We start from the raw sequence: 16,794 nt of genomic DNA, 5'->3' as shown, positions 1-16,794 counted from the left end.
AGTTTTGAGCTAACCAGATCAGTCCGTCAGGGGTGTCCTCTCGCCCCTTTCCTTTTTCTCTTCTTTGCGGAGGCTATGAGTATGTATTTGACGGCAGAGGAGGTTGGTTTGAGAGGACTTCAGCTCCCAGTCCGGGGGGAGGATTTGCTTGATGCTGAGTTTGCAGACGACACGGGCTTATTTTTGCATGGCCAAGAGGCCAATCTTATTCGGGCAGAGCAGTCGCTCCAGGTTTTTAGTGCAACTTCGGGAGCATTGATCAATTGGCGCAAGACAGTGGCCTTTTGGATCAGTAGTGCTCCCACTCCGGCATGGAGCCCGGACCCCGGTTTTAGATGGATTCCTCCAGGCACAGCAGTACGGTATTTGGGATGCCAGATTGGCCTCGATTTGTCACCTGAGCAGCAGATTGCCCCGCTTCTTCTGAGCATTCAGAAGAAGCTATTGTATTGGAGTACAGCTCGACTATCCTTGGCTGGGAGGGTGGTGGTGGCAAATCAGGTGCTGTTAGCGACTATGTGGTACATTACGTCTTGCTGGATTTTCTCGAGCTCTTGCATCAGCCAGGTACAGAGGCTGATCAGGAACTTTCTGTGGTCTGGGCGGGACGGTCAGCCAGCTCGGGCAAAGGTTGCATGGGCAGTTATTACACTTCCGCTGGCTCAGGGCGGTTTGGGCATTATAGATCCAGTCGATCAGAGTAGAGCCTTATTGGGGAAGCTTATTGTTCGGGGGTTGCTTCCAGGCGTTGAGCCTTGGAAAGAGCTCCTCTTGCAGCGACTGCAGGCCCGGGCGCCTCCTGCAGGGGGTACTTGGGCACCAGAGATTCGCTGGATCTTCATAGAGATGAGGAGGACAGGCCTCAGTAGAGGATGGGAGGACAGATTTGCTTTGAGTATCCTGAGAGCTTGGGAGCTGCTAAGACCGGGGCTCTCTCAGCGGCCTCCTTCTTGTGTTGAGGAGCGGGCCAGACAGCCGCTCATCTGGAGCCCAGCGGTTCGTACAGAGCAGGGTCATATGCTGGGTTCTCGGCCTCGTCTAGCCTGGGGACCTTTAGCGGCAGGCCCAGCTCGTAGTTTTGGAGACTGGCAGGCTTTCTGCAGTCTACCAGAGGAGACCCAGGTGGAGAGGCTGAGTCACTTCAGAGGGGGGTTGATTATGAGGGATGATATTCAGGAGGCACTTACAGAGGAGTGGTTCACACCTCTCGAGCCAGTGGCCCCACGGTGGATGGGAGCCTTTACACAGTTGGAGATCCTGATTGCTGTCAGAGCTAGCACTGAGGATGGCAGATGCCTCTATTATGAGATTCAGGATGAGGGTAGACTCCAGAGAGTGGAGGTGGAGTCGCCTTTGGTTGCAAAGTGCACCTTTCAGAGGATTCGGGTAGTGGCTGCCGCTTCTCGGAAGTGGCATATTGACCCCGACCCTGCTGATGTGCTCCCGGATTGGCGCATATGGGCATATGCAGCGCGCTCCTTGGCCCGGCTACAGTGGGACCCCGGGGAGTACGAGTGGCATGATCCTTATGCATCCCTTGAGGCCACAGAGATCACCTTTTTCCAGTATACTGTTCGGCTGGGACGGCATATTTTGACGGCGAGGAGGACGGTTTCTCCAGCGGCAGCGGGGCATTGGCGATTGCAGGGACTATCACAGGAGTTCCTGGAGGATTTCTGGGCTCGGCTCTGGGCTAGTCGACAGGCCCGCAGGATCTCGGCTTTTCAGTGGTTGGTCGCCCACAGGGGCTCAGCAGTTGGCACTTGGCTTGTTTACAGCGGTCTTCCGGCGGCCTGCGTCCGATGCGGCCACCCTATGGAGACACAGAGACATTGCCTTTGGGACTGCCCTCAGGCACAACAGATTTGGCTGCGGATGCTGCGTATTCTGGCCCCCCTCTCTCCAGAGGGTATGTTTACGTGGGGTGCCGCTGCTTGGCCGACTTCGTCAGGGCCTGCTATGGGCTATGAGATGGAGCAGGGCAGTCAGGCCATCAGATTTATTAAGAGCCAGCCTCGCCTGGTTCCGGCACCGGATTTCTCGTCCGCCAGCTGGACACAGGAGAGGGATTTACGATGGGAGCTCCTCAGCAGCCTCACCATCTGGTTCACCTGGAGGGCCCGGTGCTTTACGGCCTTTGAGGGGAGATTAGAGCCACCAGCAGAGACTGTTCGGGGGATTTGGCAGGAGTTGATCCACACCCTGCGAGGACAGTACGACCGCATCCGGGGAGACTCGGATGAGGCGATCTTACGGCGCCAGGCCTTTCACACCACTTGGCGCTGCGGCCCGTTCTACACCCTACACACGGGATCCCCCCGTTGGCACTACAGGCCACCTGTTTGGCTCTTCCCCCCCCCATTGTATGATTTAGCCGCTCAGTTCTTTAGACTGATGCTTGTATTTTGCAGCACCTAGGGAGAGTCTCCCGGGCTGCCATGATGTATTCACTGCTCTTCTCTCTCTTAGGAGCAGGAGAGATCTTTTGTAGCCCTACGGGCGTTTTTTACATAACTAATGAAAGGATCTTTTCTCGAGGAAAAAAAAAAGGACATAACCGTTGACTCAAGAGCCACACCCCTTCCATGTGTCTCTTCACTTGTACCCTTTCGGCCTCTATTTAAGAAAGGCCCCTGTCTCAATGCAAACAACTCAACTCAATCTTTCTTGCAGCATTTGTCTTATGTTTATTAATTAAGTCTTAATCATGTTAATAAAGCTATAAAAGCTTTACAGTGGTATCAGAGCAAAATTTTTTCCTACCCGTGGGTTGTGAAGCGGTTGTGAAGCCCTCACCCTCTCCGCGGCACTCCCTCGTCCACCCCTCTTCTTGGTGTTGTATGGAAGAAGTGGAGGTACGATGGTGGACTTGGCGTAAATCCTTGCTCATAGTGATGTAAAAAAAAAAGGGTTCCACACCCATACACACGCACCGTGTGTATTGCAGAGAGGGAACCCTTGTTGCATACCTGGACTACCCTCCCTCCCTGCTGCCGGTGGTGTTAGGCATTCGTAGCATGGCACGAATTTCCCCTCTCGCTGCCAAATATGGAACACCCCCCCTCCCTCCTCGCTTCGTTCGCTGCCGGCGTGAGCCCCTTGCGTTGATTCATGCAGCTGCCGACCCTGAGCCCATCGCCGCCGAATAGCGACTGCCCGCCATCTCTTCGCTTTGCTGGCGGTGCCCCTTCGAAGCGGCGCACCTTTTCCCTCCAGTCGGCTACGCGTTCCAGGCCGTCACCTTTACACCATCAAAAACACAAAATTTTATTACATCATATTGACACGTGGGTCTCTCTCTAATCTTAAAAAAAAAAAAAAAACCTTCAACTTACCTTACGGGCTCCTTCGAATCGGTGCCACCCTTGCGGCCGTTTTCAGCCAAGCACTCGCCGTCGCCTGTCTTCGTCTCCTGCGCGCCGGCTTGCTGCCGCCTCCCTTCCTCGAAAGCAGCCTTTCCCTTCCTCGAAAGCAGCCTTCTTCATTGCTAGGCTCCTGCGGTCTATGTTGGTGGTTGGACCAGCCACGTGTAGTTAGTGTTTTCCGTGGCTTCACGGCTACTACCTTGGTGCTTCTTCTCCAGCAATACTATTTATTATGGCAACCTCCTTTAGGTGTGATTTTTCCATTTTCTTGAGTATACACATTTCACATAATGTGGAGTATTAACATATCAGCAACCCGCCATTTCATTCTTTTGCGGCTCTCCACTCCTCCGGGGCAAATACCCCTTTTTACGGGATCAAAAGCACCTCTCCGATCACGTGGACACACACTACCCTCTTCTCCGACGGCTTATGGCAGAGGAAACCTATGACCTCAGTTATTTACAGGATACACCCTCTCAGTCCATAGTGCCCTCTCCTACCCGTGTTTCTCCACCAGTCTCAGCCCCTGTTCCAGTGAGTGTGCCCCCCTTTTTCCAGCCCACTCATTACCGCATTCAGATAGCCACACTGACTTCTCACCTTCGAGAATTCGACGTGGGTGATCCGTGTTCGTACTTCTGCACAGGATCTGGATCATTATTGTTTTATACTCAGGCGTCATCCTTATCGGGGCGCTATCCTCCCCGAGTGTAGCATCATTTTTCATGAATATTGCACTTATTCTGAGGACATTCATCCATCTTCATTCACGGTGCGCCCCTCTACACCGGAGTATACACCCTTGACACCAGTAGCTGCCCCTACCCCTGTACCTTCTTCTCCAGTAGCAGACTCTCGTGCGAGCCCAGTCCTAGAGGATCGCCCTTACTATACTGGATGGTCTATAGCCGCTTCACCAGTACATAGCCTCTCCTCTCGGGATTTCCAGATGCCGAACCCTCCAGCCGATGGTTCTTACTAGAGCCCAGCGGCGTCATCAACGGCAAAAACCCCCAAAGCCTCATCACCTTGAAGCCTCTACATCAACATCTCCTCTCATGGCAGAACCTGTTGACATACCAGCCCCTCCGGAATGGCAGTCAGCTTTGCAGCAACTTCAACAGCAGTTCCAACAGCAACTCCAAGAGTCTATGGCATCCTTGGCCTCTCAGATCCTGCAGCTCTACACGGATAGCCACTCCTACACAAGTTCCGTACCAGCAGCAGATGTTTCAGCACCAGTACCAGCAGACGAAGACGTCATTCCTTCCGAGGTAGAAGGCAACGACCTTAAAACTCTTTATCATCTTTTACAAGCGAGTAAAGCAAAGAAATTGGAAATTAAACCCCCTGACTCTTATCGTGGTCAGCGCAATAAGCGCATCTTAGACCAATGGCTCTACAAACTGCAGTTATACTTTCAAACCATGACCCTTTCTGACTCCAAAAAGGTGATTTTTGCGGTATCCCTCCTCAAAGACACTGCTTTATTATGGTGGCAACGACGACAGCACGTTGGAAAAACGGTTACAACGTGGGAAAAATTTGAGCGGGTCCTCCGTAAGCAGTTCATACCTGCCAATGCGGATTTCCAAGCCCGTACTCGCTTACGCCATTTGGACCAAACTGGTTCCTTAGCGTCTTATGTCTTCCAGTTCACCAACTTGATACTGGAGATTGATTCTTTGTCCCCAGCGGACGAACTTCATGCCTTCGTTGAAGGGCTTAACCCCACACTACGTGCCGATGTTCAGAAATATAACCTTGTCGATCTTGCCGATGCCATACGATATGCCGAGCGCGTTGCAGACATTAATTTTCGAAATCCGGCCTCTTCCGGTCGAGCTAATGATTTTTAGAAAGCACAATTTGTAATGGACCTCATCGCTGGTTTGAGTGCCCCAAAAGACCAACCCATCGACAGAATTCTAATGCTGAACCCCCCACTTCTGAGAAGAAACCGCTAGTTGCTGACAAAGTGGGGGGTTCAGCATTAGAATTCTGTCGATGGGTTGGTCTTTTGGGGCACTCAAACCAACGATGAGGTCCATTACAATTTGTGCACAATTTCGTCTTTTGTTGATTCGAAGGACGAGGATTGCGAGATTGGTCACATCTTTGGTCCCGTCCACAATCCGAACTGCGTGGTTGGAAGGAGTGAGAACGTCGGTACCGAAAGAGGACGATCCTTCTGATCGGCGAGGGTGTTGAGAATTATTCCATTGGGGATTAGGCCGGGAGGTAGAAGAGCCAAATGACTCTCTGCGACTATCTGGGCTCATACGAGATCCATTCTCGTCTTTTGTTGATCCCGTCCAGAAGAACAGTAGAAGGACGAGAATTGCGAGATTGGTCACGTCTTTGGTCCCGTCCACGGTCCGAACTGTGTGGTTGGAAGGAGTGAGAACGTCGGAACAAAAAAGAGGACGATCCTTCTGATCGGCGAGGGTGTTGAGAATTATTCCATTGGGGATTAGGCCGGGAGGTAGAAGAGCTAGATGACTCTCTGCGACTATCTCGGCTCATACGAGATCCATTGGCTTTTTGAAAGTCATTAGCTCGACCGGAAGAGGCCGGATTTCGAGAATTAATGTCTGCAACGCGCTCGGCATATCGTATGGCATCGACAAGATCGACAGGGTTATATTTCTGAACATCGGCACGCAGTGTGGGGTTAAGCCCTTCAACGAAGGCATGAAGTTCGTCCGGGACAAAGAATCAATCTCCAGTATCAAGTTGGTGAACTGGGAGATAGAAGAGGCCAAGGAACCAGTTTGGTCCGAATGGCGTAAGCGAGTACGGGCTTGGAAATCCGCATTGGCAGGTATGAACTGCTTGAGGAGGACCCGCTCGAATTTTTCCCATGTTGTAACCGTTTTTCGAGCGTGCTGTCGTCGTAGCCACCATAATAAAGCAGTGTCTTTGAGGAGGGATACCGCAAAAATCACCTTTTTGGAGTCAGAAAGGGTCATGGTTTCAAAGTATAACTGCAGTTTGTAGAGCCATTGGTCTAAGATGCGCTTATTGCGCTGACCACCATAAGAGTCAGGGGGTTTAATTTCCAATTTCTATGTTTTACTGGCTTGTAAAAGACGATAAAGAGTTTTAAGGTCGTCGCCTTCTACCTCGGAAGAAATGATGTCTTCGTCTGCTGGTACTGCTGCTGAAACATCTGCTGCTGGTACGGAACTTGTGTAGGAGTGGCGATCCGTGTGGAGCTGCAGGATCTGAGAGGCCAAGGATGCCATAGACTCCTGGAGTTGCTGTTGGAACTGCTAATGAAGTTGCTGCAAAGCTGACTGCCATTCTGGAGGGGTTGGTATGTCAACAAGTTCTGCCATGAGAGGAGATGTTGTAGAGGCTTCAGGGTGATGAGGCTCTGGGGGTTTTTGCTGTTGATGACGCCGCTGGGCTCTAGTAAGAACCATCGGCTAGAGGGTGCGGCATCTAGAACTCCTGAGAGGAGAGGAGAAGAAGGTACAGGGGTAGGGGCAGCTACTGGTGTCAAGGGTGTATACTCCGGTGTAGAGGAGCGCATCGTGAATGAAGATGGATGAATGTCCTCAGAATAAGTGTAATATTCATGAAAAATGATGCTACACTCGGGGAGGATAGCGCCCCGATAAGGATGACGCCTGAGTATAAAACAATAATGATCCAGATCCTGTGCAGAAGTACGAACACGGATCACCCACACGTCGAATTCTCGAAGGTGAGAAGTCGGTGTGGCTATTTGAATGCGGTAATGAGTGGGCTGGAAAAAGGGGGGCACACTCACTGGAACAGGGGCTGAGACTGGTAGAGAAACATGGGTAGGAGAGGGAACTATGGACTGAGAGGGTGTATCCTGTAAATAACTGAAGTCATAGGTTTCCTCTGCCATAAGCCGTCGGAGAAGAGGGTAGTGTGTGTCCACGTGATCGGAGAGGTGCTTTTGATCCCGTAAAAAGAGGTATTGGCCCTGGAGGAGTGGAGAGCCCACAAAGAATGAAATGGTGGGTTGCTGATATGTTAATACTCCACATTATGTGAAATGTGTATACTCAAGAAAATGGAAAAATCACACCTGAAGGAGGTTGCCATAATAAATAGTATTGCTGGAGAAGAAGCACCAAGGTAGTAGCCGTCAAGCCACGGAAAACACCAACTACACGTGGCTGGTCCAACCACCAACATAGACCGTAGGAGCCTAGCAATGAAGAAGGCTGCTTTCGAGAAAGGGAGGCAGCAGCAAGCCGGCGCGCAGGAAACCAAGACAGGCGATGGCGAGTGCTTGGCTGAAAACGGTCGCAAGGGTGGCGCCGATTCGTAGGAGCCTGTAAGGTAAGTTGAAGGTTTTTTTTTTAATTTAAAAGATTAGAGAGAGACCCACGTGTCAATATGATGTAATAAAATTTTGTGTTTTTGATGGTGTAAAGGTGACGGCCTGGATCGCGTAGCCGACTGGAGGGAAAAGGTGCGCCGCTTCGAAGGGGCGCCGCCAGCAAAGCGAAGAGATGGCGGGCAGTCCTCGCTATTCGGCGGCGATGGGCTCAGGGTCGGCAGCTGCATGAATCAACGCAAGGGGCTCACGCCAGCAGCGAACGAAGCGAGGAGGGGGGGGGGGTTCCATATTTGGCAGCGAGAGGGGAAATTCCTGTCATGCTGCGAACGCCTAACACCACCGGCAGTAGGGAGGGAGGGTAGTCCAGGTATGCAGCAAGGGTTCCCTCTCTGGAATACACACGGTGGGTGTGTATGGGTGTGGAACCCTTTTTTTTTTTTTACATCACTATGAGCAAGGATTTACGCCAAGTCCACCATCGCTCCGCTTCTTCCATACAACACCGAGAAGAGGGGTGGACGAGGGAGTGCCGCGGAGAGGGTGAGGGCTTCACAACCGCTTCACAACCCACGGGTAGGAAAAAATTTTGCTCTAATACCACTGTAAAGCTTTTATAGCTTTATTAACATGATTAAGACTTAATTAATAAACATAAGACAAATGCTGCAAGAAAGATTGAGTTGAGTTGTTTGCATTGAGACAGGGGCCTTTCTTAAATAGAGGCCGAAAGGGTACAAGTGAAGAGACACATCCCTGGGAAGGGGTGTGGCTCTTGAGTCAACGGTTATGTTCTTTGGACCTAGGGGTGTGTCTTTTAATGATAGACATGTGCTTTGATAGTGACCCATGTGTAAGGGTGTGACCCTTCACAGGTGTCCTTTGAGTTAATAAGGGATTAAGGAGTAATTAAAGAGCGGAAGGCTCTGAAGGGTCAAAGAGCCTCTCGGGAAACTGAAATCTTGGAGAGTGATCTCAACGGCGAGGTAACGGTCTCTAGATGGGGGGCGAGAAGCGGGTTCCTGGAGGGTATAAATGTTCGTAATGGTTCTCTCATACAACTATGCCCTCGTGTGTCCTGCTAGCTTGGCGCGCCATGTGGCGCCACTTTGCTTTGGAAGTCAGCCGGTGGTTCCGCTTCAGGCCAACAGTAGTCTACGACTCTTTTGTGCTGGGCTCAGCCGAGGTCGGGTCCTGGTGCTTTGGTACCTGGGGGCATGTGTCCCTCCCACCCCCCTGAGTACGATCTGAACTAGGGTCCGTGAGGGGGGAGGGGGGGTGGGAGGGAGGAGGGACCAGTGGAGGTGTGCTCCTGGACTGCCAAAGAGGACAAGCTCTAGCATGGTGTCCCGTCTATCAGCAAATGAAACATTGGCTTGAGTGGCTAGAGTACTCACCTCTCTGCAAAATAGGGTCCCCCTGAAGGAAAGGAAGCGATGTGGCATGAGGCACTGTGAGGACTTCCTAGTTAAAATTGAATACAAGAACTAAAGATAATTAGAGAGCGGAAAGTTGAGTTGTTTGCATTGAGACACAAGGCCTTGTTAAATAGGGCACGAAGAGGTACAAATGAAGAGACACATCCCTGATGAAAGGGTGTGACTCTTGAATGAATAGTTATGTCTTTTGGACGTAGAGGTGTGTCCTTTAATCAATAGATGTGTCCCTTTGAAGAGACGTGTCCTTTAATCAATAGATGTGTCCCTTTGAATAGACGTGTCCTTTGATGATGACCCATGTGACAAGGTGTGACCCTTCATTGGTGTCCTTTCAATGATTAAGGGTAATTAAGTCACAATCGTGACATTCGTACGGCCTGTACCTGAACCTGCTGTCCTCTGTTGACAGTCGCCTGCTGTGGCAGCCTCTGTTCCTCAGTTCGACGCCGCCTGCAGCAACAGTACAGCAGTCGTACAGAGGTGTACGGCTGTTGTACAGCCTTCTTCAACACAAAGTTCACAGAAAAGCAGCAGCAGAAACACACGTACAGCAGCCGCCTCCTTCCTTGTGCTTTTCCACGCTTGTGTGTCCCTTTTGCTCCACGACTCCCCAAAAGGGAAGAGAGAGAGAGAGAGAAGAGAGAGAAACTCTCCAAAAGTGGCCCTCTTCCCAAAAATAATCCCTAGGGCCCCAAACTTTAATAAGTTCCCTAGGGCCACTAAGGCCTAGGGGCAAACTTTAATAAACATTAAAGTTTAATGTTTCTAGTTCCCCCCTTCACACCTAGGGATGTCCACACATCTTAAACTCTGTCCGGGCACCCCCCATGTGAATCATAAAATATTCTGACTCTGCAACCACCATGCCCACACTTGTACTGTTCCATTTTCACAGGGCCATGACATACCCCCCTCTTGAAAAATGGCAAGCGTCCTCGTTTGCATTCTGGTGATGCATCAAATTATCCAAAGTGAAATATACAATATGGCAAGATTAGCGTCCCAATCTCTCTAAGCCATACACATGTATCATCATTCACTGCAAACCAATGGCATAGTAATAGTCCAAGTTGTATACCACTGTGAACCATACATATCCACAAAAATCTCATGTGACTAGTACACATATATCATAGAAGTCCCATAAACAGATGTACTGTCAGCCTCAATACCTTCGGGTGAGAGAAAATCTGCACCAAGCGACCTCTAGATGTCATCTGAGCCTGTCTGTATCAAGGGAGTGGAGGTGCTACCCCCCTATTGAGCATCAGGTAATGCTCCAGACCCATGCTCTGCTGAACCTGAATGAGCCACAATAAGAGTCGGCTCTAACTCAAAGGCATCGAGATAAAGCTGCAAAACCTGAGGTGAATCTGTTAAGTCACCTTCCTCCATCCACTTCGCATCCATCGGTGAATAGTTCTTGAACTTCACAAGATAGCGACGGGAAACTTTACCTCGTACCTTCCTTTCTTTATGTGCCAGTATCTGCTCTGGAATCAGAACCTCATCAAGTTCCTCAACTTCCGGCTGAGCCTCATCTGATACATCCTTAGGCACATCCCCACGGAAAGGTCTAAGACGACTGACGTGAAAAGCATTGTGAATCCTCCAGTGATCTGGTAACTTCAAACGATAGGTTACCTCACCAATCTTTTCCAAAACCTGAAAAGGCCCATAATATCGCATACTCAACTTAGGGAATAAGCGCTCTTTACCCTTCATCTTCTTGAGTCTAGCCTTTTCAAAGCGCAAAAGAACCCAATCACCCAATGCAAACTGTAAATCACGTCTGTGACGGTCTGCGGGTTTCTTTTGCTTCTGCTGAGTTTTCTGGAGGGCCAACTTAACTCTCCGATAAGCTTCATCCAAGCTCTCCACATACTGATCAGCCTCAAAGATCTTATCCTTTGTATGCAAAATGGGTGGTACCTTCTTCCCTCCTTCTACAATCTCAAAAGGCGCCTTGCCTGTCGAGCTATGTACAGTGTTGTTATATGCAAACTCCACCAAAGGAAGATACTTTTCCCATTGTTGCTTGTGCTCTGACACATAACACTTGAGAAGATCCAACACTGTAGAGTTAGCCTCTTCTGACTGACATCTGTATCTGGATGAAATGACGATGAAAACTTGAGAGTTGTACCCATGTTGTCAAACAACCCTCTCCAAAACAAACTCGTCATCCGTGGATCATGGTCACTAATGATAGACGTAGGCAAGCCATGATACTTGAAGATGTTCGCCATGAACAACTTCACCATATGATCCACTTTAATTGTCTTCCGCACGGGAATGAAATGAGCTTGCTTACTGAACCTGCATATGATAGTCCAGATGCCATCATTTCCCGTTTGTGTCCGTGGAAGATCGAATACAAAATCCATGGCAATGCTCTTCCAAGGTCTATCCGGAATAGGTAAAGGCTGTAATAACCCTGGTGTCTTCTGACGGTCAAACTTTACCTTTTGACATACGATGCATTGCCTCACAAAGGCATCAACATCTCTTCTCAAGGTTGGCCAATAAAAGAAAGTCTCCACTGCTTTGACCGTGGCGTCAATACCTCTATGACCTGCATACGGTGGAGCATGACTTTCAATCATAACCTTGAGTCGCAATGGCCTGGTAACACACAGTCTGCCATGCATCAATAAAAACCCATCTCTGAGAGTATAGTGCTCATGCCGCTGACCCTCAGACATCTGATCATACAACCTTTCAAAATCCTCATCATGGGCATACTGCTCTTTCATTTCATCAAGCTCATGATGATAAGCAAGTGAAACTGCAGAGACCTGTGGCTTGCGTGACAAAGCATCTGCCACTACATTCTTTTTGCCTTCCACATGCACAATCTGGAAGTGAAACATTGACAAAAAGTTTGCCCAACGCATATGCTTCTCTGAAAGCTTAGTCTGCGTGAGGAAATAACGCAAGGTCTGATGATCTGTCTGTACAGTGAAATCAGCCCCAAGCAAGTAGTGTTTCCAAGTAGAAAGAGCGTGAATTACAGCCAACATCTCTTTCTCAGACACCTGTAAATGCTTCTCGGCATCTTGCAAAACTCTACTCTCATAGGCTATCACATGTCCCTCTTGCATGAGAACTGCACCAATGCTACTTCCACATGCATCACACTGGACAACAAAAGCCTTTCGGAGGTCCGGTAACACCAATACTGGGTCCGAAGTAAGCTTTTCTTTGAGCTTTTTGAATGCTGTAATTTCCCGATCAGCCCATCTAAACGGAGTTGCTTTCTTCGTCAAAGCATGAAGAGGCGAAGCAATTTCAGCAAAGTGCCGTATGTAACGCTTGTAATAGGAACACAATCCTAGAAAGTTGTGTACATCATGCACGGTCCTCAAAGCTGGCCAATTAAGTATTGCTTCCACCTTTGCTGGATCCATACGGACTCCATGACCAGACACAATATGCCCCAAGAAATGTATCTCCTGCAAAAAGAACTCACTCTTCTTACCATTAACCACCAACCTATGGTTTCTGAGTTCTGCAAACACAATGGCCAAATGCCTTCTATGCTCTTCCTCAGTTTGTGAATGCACAATCATATCATCAAAGAATGTGCCCACAAACTCTCTATGAGGCCTGAAAATCCTGTCCATCATTCTGTTAAATGTGCCAGGCGCATTTGTCAAACCAAAGGGCATAACCAAGAACTCATACAATCCGAACGTGGTTCGGAATGCTGTCTTATGCACATCCTCGGGTCTAATGCGTATCTGATGATACCCGCTTTTCAAGTCAATACGACTGAAAACTGTGGAGCCCTGTAAGCGGTCCAAAATGTCATCGATCCTCGGTATGGGGAATCGATTCTTGATGGTATTCTTGTTCAGCGCCCTGTAATCAATACACATGCGCCAAGAACCATCCTTCTTCTGCACTAAGAGCACAGGTGAGCAAAAGGGTGATGAGCTAGGCTGAATCAACCCCTTATTCAATAGCTCCTGCACCTGACTCATAATCTCTCCCTGTTGGGCTGCACTAACACGGTACGGCGGTCTATTCGGTGGAGTACTACCAGGAATCAGATCTATATCATGATCTTCTGGCCTCTCAGGAGGAAGTTCTCCTGGCAATGACTCGGAAAAACAGTCTTGAAACCCACTTAAGAAATCAGTCCTGTCCTTATCTAACATAGACAAATCAGACTTAGACTCATCATCCTGTGCATCCTTTACATAAATCAAGTACGCGGAAAGATGCTTTTTCATTACTGATGAAATCGCCGAAGCGGATACAATAGGAACAGATTCCCCTTTGAGTTTTACATCCAATACATGCTCTTTCCCTCTATGAGTCAGAGTAATTTTCCTATTGTAAGTATCCACCACCGCATGTACCCTGTGGCACCATGGCATCCCCAACAAAACATCACAGCCATCCAAAGGCATGATGAAGAACTCCTCGCTGTCCACATAACCCTGCAAATGAAGCCGGAGCTTCCCAATGATAGGAGTAACGGGTTCTGCATACCTTGGACAAGCCATATTTGCCTCATGTAATGGCCCCATCTCCTCTGCGCCGCGCGAATCCCCAATCGGCCAGCCAAATCTGGTGAAATGAAGTTGGCTCTAGCACCTGTGTCAAAGAAGATCAAAGCATTCTGATCTCTCACTTTGCCCCATGCCCTGCACAACTCTGTAGCTTCACCACCTAGCTGCTCCCCCACAAGATCAGGAACTAAGCCTGCAGAAGGCTTTGGTTTCTTTGGCTTGGGCTCTCCTTTATTGTCAGGGTTCTTTTTGGACGTTCTTTTGGGACAATTGAATGACATATGCCCCTCTTCAGTACAGTAAAAACACTTTTGAGCATCTCTCAAAGCCTGTCTTTCCTCAGAAGTCCTCTTGGGCATTGGCAACTTCTTATACTTTGTCTCTGTAGACCCTTTAGCATCACGAGAAGCATGCCCAAATTTTTCAGCTTTCTTGCTCAATTTCTTACTGCCTTTAAATCCAGATGAACCACCTGTGAGTAACGCATTAGCTATCATAGCATTTTCAATCATCTGTGACATGTTCGTTACTCTTGTCTTTATACAATAATCTCGTACCTCCTTGGGCAGCCCACAACAATATTTCTCAACCTGCTCAGATAATGGCACGGCACGATAAGAAGAGCTTCCCAAAACTTCTTGTTATAATCCTCCAAACTATCACACTTTGAAGCTTCCAGCTTGTGCCATGCGGTCATAACATCCACCTCAAATGTAGATGTGAGCCATACGGAAGAGAAAACCTGTTTGAATTGGATCCATGTGGTGGGTGCTATGCCCTGCAAAAGAAGAGTAGACCACCACTGCAAAGCATTGCCCTTGAGAAAAGTGGCAGCTTTTCTCACCTTAGAGGACTCTGTGTAATTCCCACCAGAAAAAGCAGCATCAAACTGCTGTAAAAAGGTAAGTGCCTTCAATTTATCCTTGGCCCCACTGAAAGTGTCAAACTTCACTGCAGCTCCCCCTTCCTTGTAATCCTTCGCCTTTCCCATAGGCGTTAGATTGTCATATGGAAGTGGTTTCGCAAGATTGCTTCCCCCAACATTCATACCCATCATTGGGTCAACATTTCCCATTCCCATGCCAGGCATACCATACATTCCAGCCATGTTTCCATACATTCCATTATGCATACCTGGCTGCATGCCTGCATTATCTGTCTATATGTATTTCTGATGCTATGCTCATACACATACAGGATGCTGAGAATCCCAAAGATGCATGGGATACTTTGGTCAAGATGTTTGATACAGATACTAGTGCTCGCAAGTCTCAGTTGCGACAGCAGATACATAATGTGAAAAGGAATAAAAGAAGCATACATGATTATGTGCAAGAAATCAAGAAGTTTGCAGATGCATTGGCCATAATAAATGCCCCCATGCCTGATGATGATTTGGTGGATATTACCTTGCGTGGTCTTGGCAAGGAATACAAATCTTTGGATACGTCTATCTCAGTGAGGAGTACAGGTCTACGGCTGAAAATTGGCTCCAAAAGGCCCATACATACCCATGCCTCCCTGAGGGTAGCCCCCAGTCATGGATTGGAACACCGAGCCACCACCAAAATAACCTGGATGCATATTCTGCTCAGGAATAGGTGGCTGTCCATAGAAGGAACTCTGTGGGTTAGCACCAAAAGCATGCTGCATATTCGGAAACTGTGCAGGAGATGGATCCTGTGGAGTGGTACCACTATGACCCTGAGGAAGATTCTTTGAACGAACCTTCTTTTTCTTTTTCTCGGGCTCTGTGCGGGGCTCTGTGCGAGATCTCATAAATTCAGCAAATCTCTCACTCTGAGTGAGCTGCATAAAAGTATCCATAACACTAGCCAAGCGATCTTTGAACCGAGCATCATCATCCTCTTTACCATGCACATCTTCTGGCTGTGTTACATCCTCATAAGGCTCAACATCTGCAGCCTGTTCTCCTGCAAAAATATCCTCAGATACATCTCTTTCAGGAGAAGTCTCTTGCTCTTCTTCTTCATGATAGAAGTACTCATCCTCTGTATCAGACATGATTGCTGAATTTTCAGCGATGGCTTTCTTCAAAGCAACCACGAGCTCACCCCCTTCAGAAAGTTGATGATTGGTCCCGGCGACGGAACCTTGAAACCGGCCTCTGATAGAAAACCAGAGTGCGGTAGAAGCAATCACCCATCCACTTGTAGTCTAGATGAGAAACAAAACACAGATTGGAGCTAGAGTGCCCAAATCTGAAAACACAGCGACACCTGTTGGCCCCAAAGCTTGGCGCCCCTTGCGGTATTTCTTTATTCAATTATAATAAAATGAATGGCTGAGTACAACACAAAGACCAGCCAAGAGTTTACACCTGTAAGTCCAATCTGACGGCCCACAAATCCTTCTCAGCACAGAGGATCTATGCACACAGATCTGTGTCTTCAAACAACACACTGTGCCTCCCTCTGATCAGCCAAGATCACTAAGCAGGCCAGCCCATGGGCATACATCTGGCATAACTCAAGTGCATGATACATCTTCTCAGCTCAAACATACATGTGTTGTCCAAACTCTGTCTCAACCCTTGTCAATCTGCCATACCCCTCCTCTCACAAGGGGCCAGATAACACATATCTGCAACAGACATCAAGCAGTAGAAAGAGAGATAGATGAACAGAAACAAGGCTTACCAAGTTCAGCTCGTGAAACAGCACTGGAGGAAGCAACAGCACCAATTTGTACTTGCAAGCACTTGTATTCACAACCCTGCTTCACACATGTGCTTGTACTTGCCTGTATCCTCCTCCTGATGTTCACTCTTATGCTGTCCTTGAAAATACAGATCTGAAAATCAGCACTGTACCCGTCTGTACCGCCTCGGGATACGTGCCAGGAGTTGTACTTGCACAATCAGCCTGCTGTCCACTCCTGTACCAACCTGAATCAGTGTAATCAGGTCTGTCCAGCAACCTGACAAGCGCCGCCTGCAGCAACTCCACTCAGAAAAGCTTGCGTCAGCCCTGTCCGTACACTGTATGGCTGTCGTACAGGGCTGTACGGCCTGTGCCTGAACCTGCTGTCCTCTGTTGACAGTCGCCTGCTGTGGCAGCCTCTGTTCCTCAGTTCGACGCCGCCTGCAGCAACAGTACAGCAGTCGTACAGAGGTGTACGGCTGT

The 16,794-nt window shown here is 48.8% G+C and overlaps 1 protein-coding gene across 1 annotated transcript in view; it reads left to right on the top strand.

Moving 5' to 3' along the window:
• The window catches only part of LOC147642094 (uncharacterized), a 125,851-nt gene that overhangs the window by 83,902 nt on the left and 25,155 nt on the right, over positions 1-16,794 (top strand). The window lies entirely within an intron of this gene.

This window comes from Cibotium barometz, chromosome 1, assembly GCF_041138505.1.
Source record: "Cibotium barometz isolate CiBa-2024 chromosome 1, ASM4113850v1, whole genome shotgun sequence".
Classification (NCBI taxonomy): Eukaryota; Viridiplantae; Streptophyta; class Polypodiopsida; order Cyatheales; family Cibotiaceae; genus Cibotium; species Cibotium barometz.
Note: the sequence above shows the minus strand (reverse complement) of the source record. Positions and strands in the feature narration are given on the sequence as shown.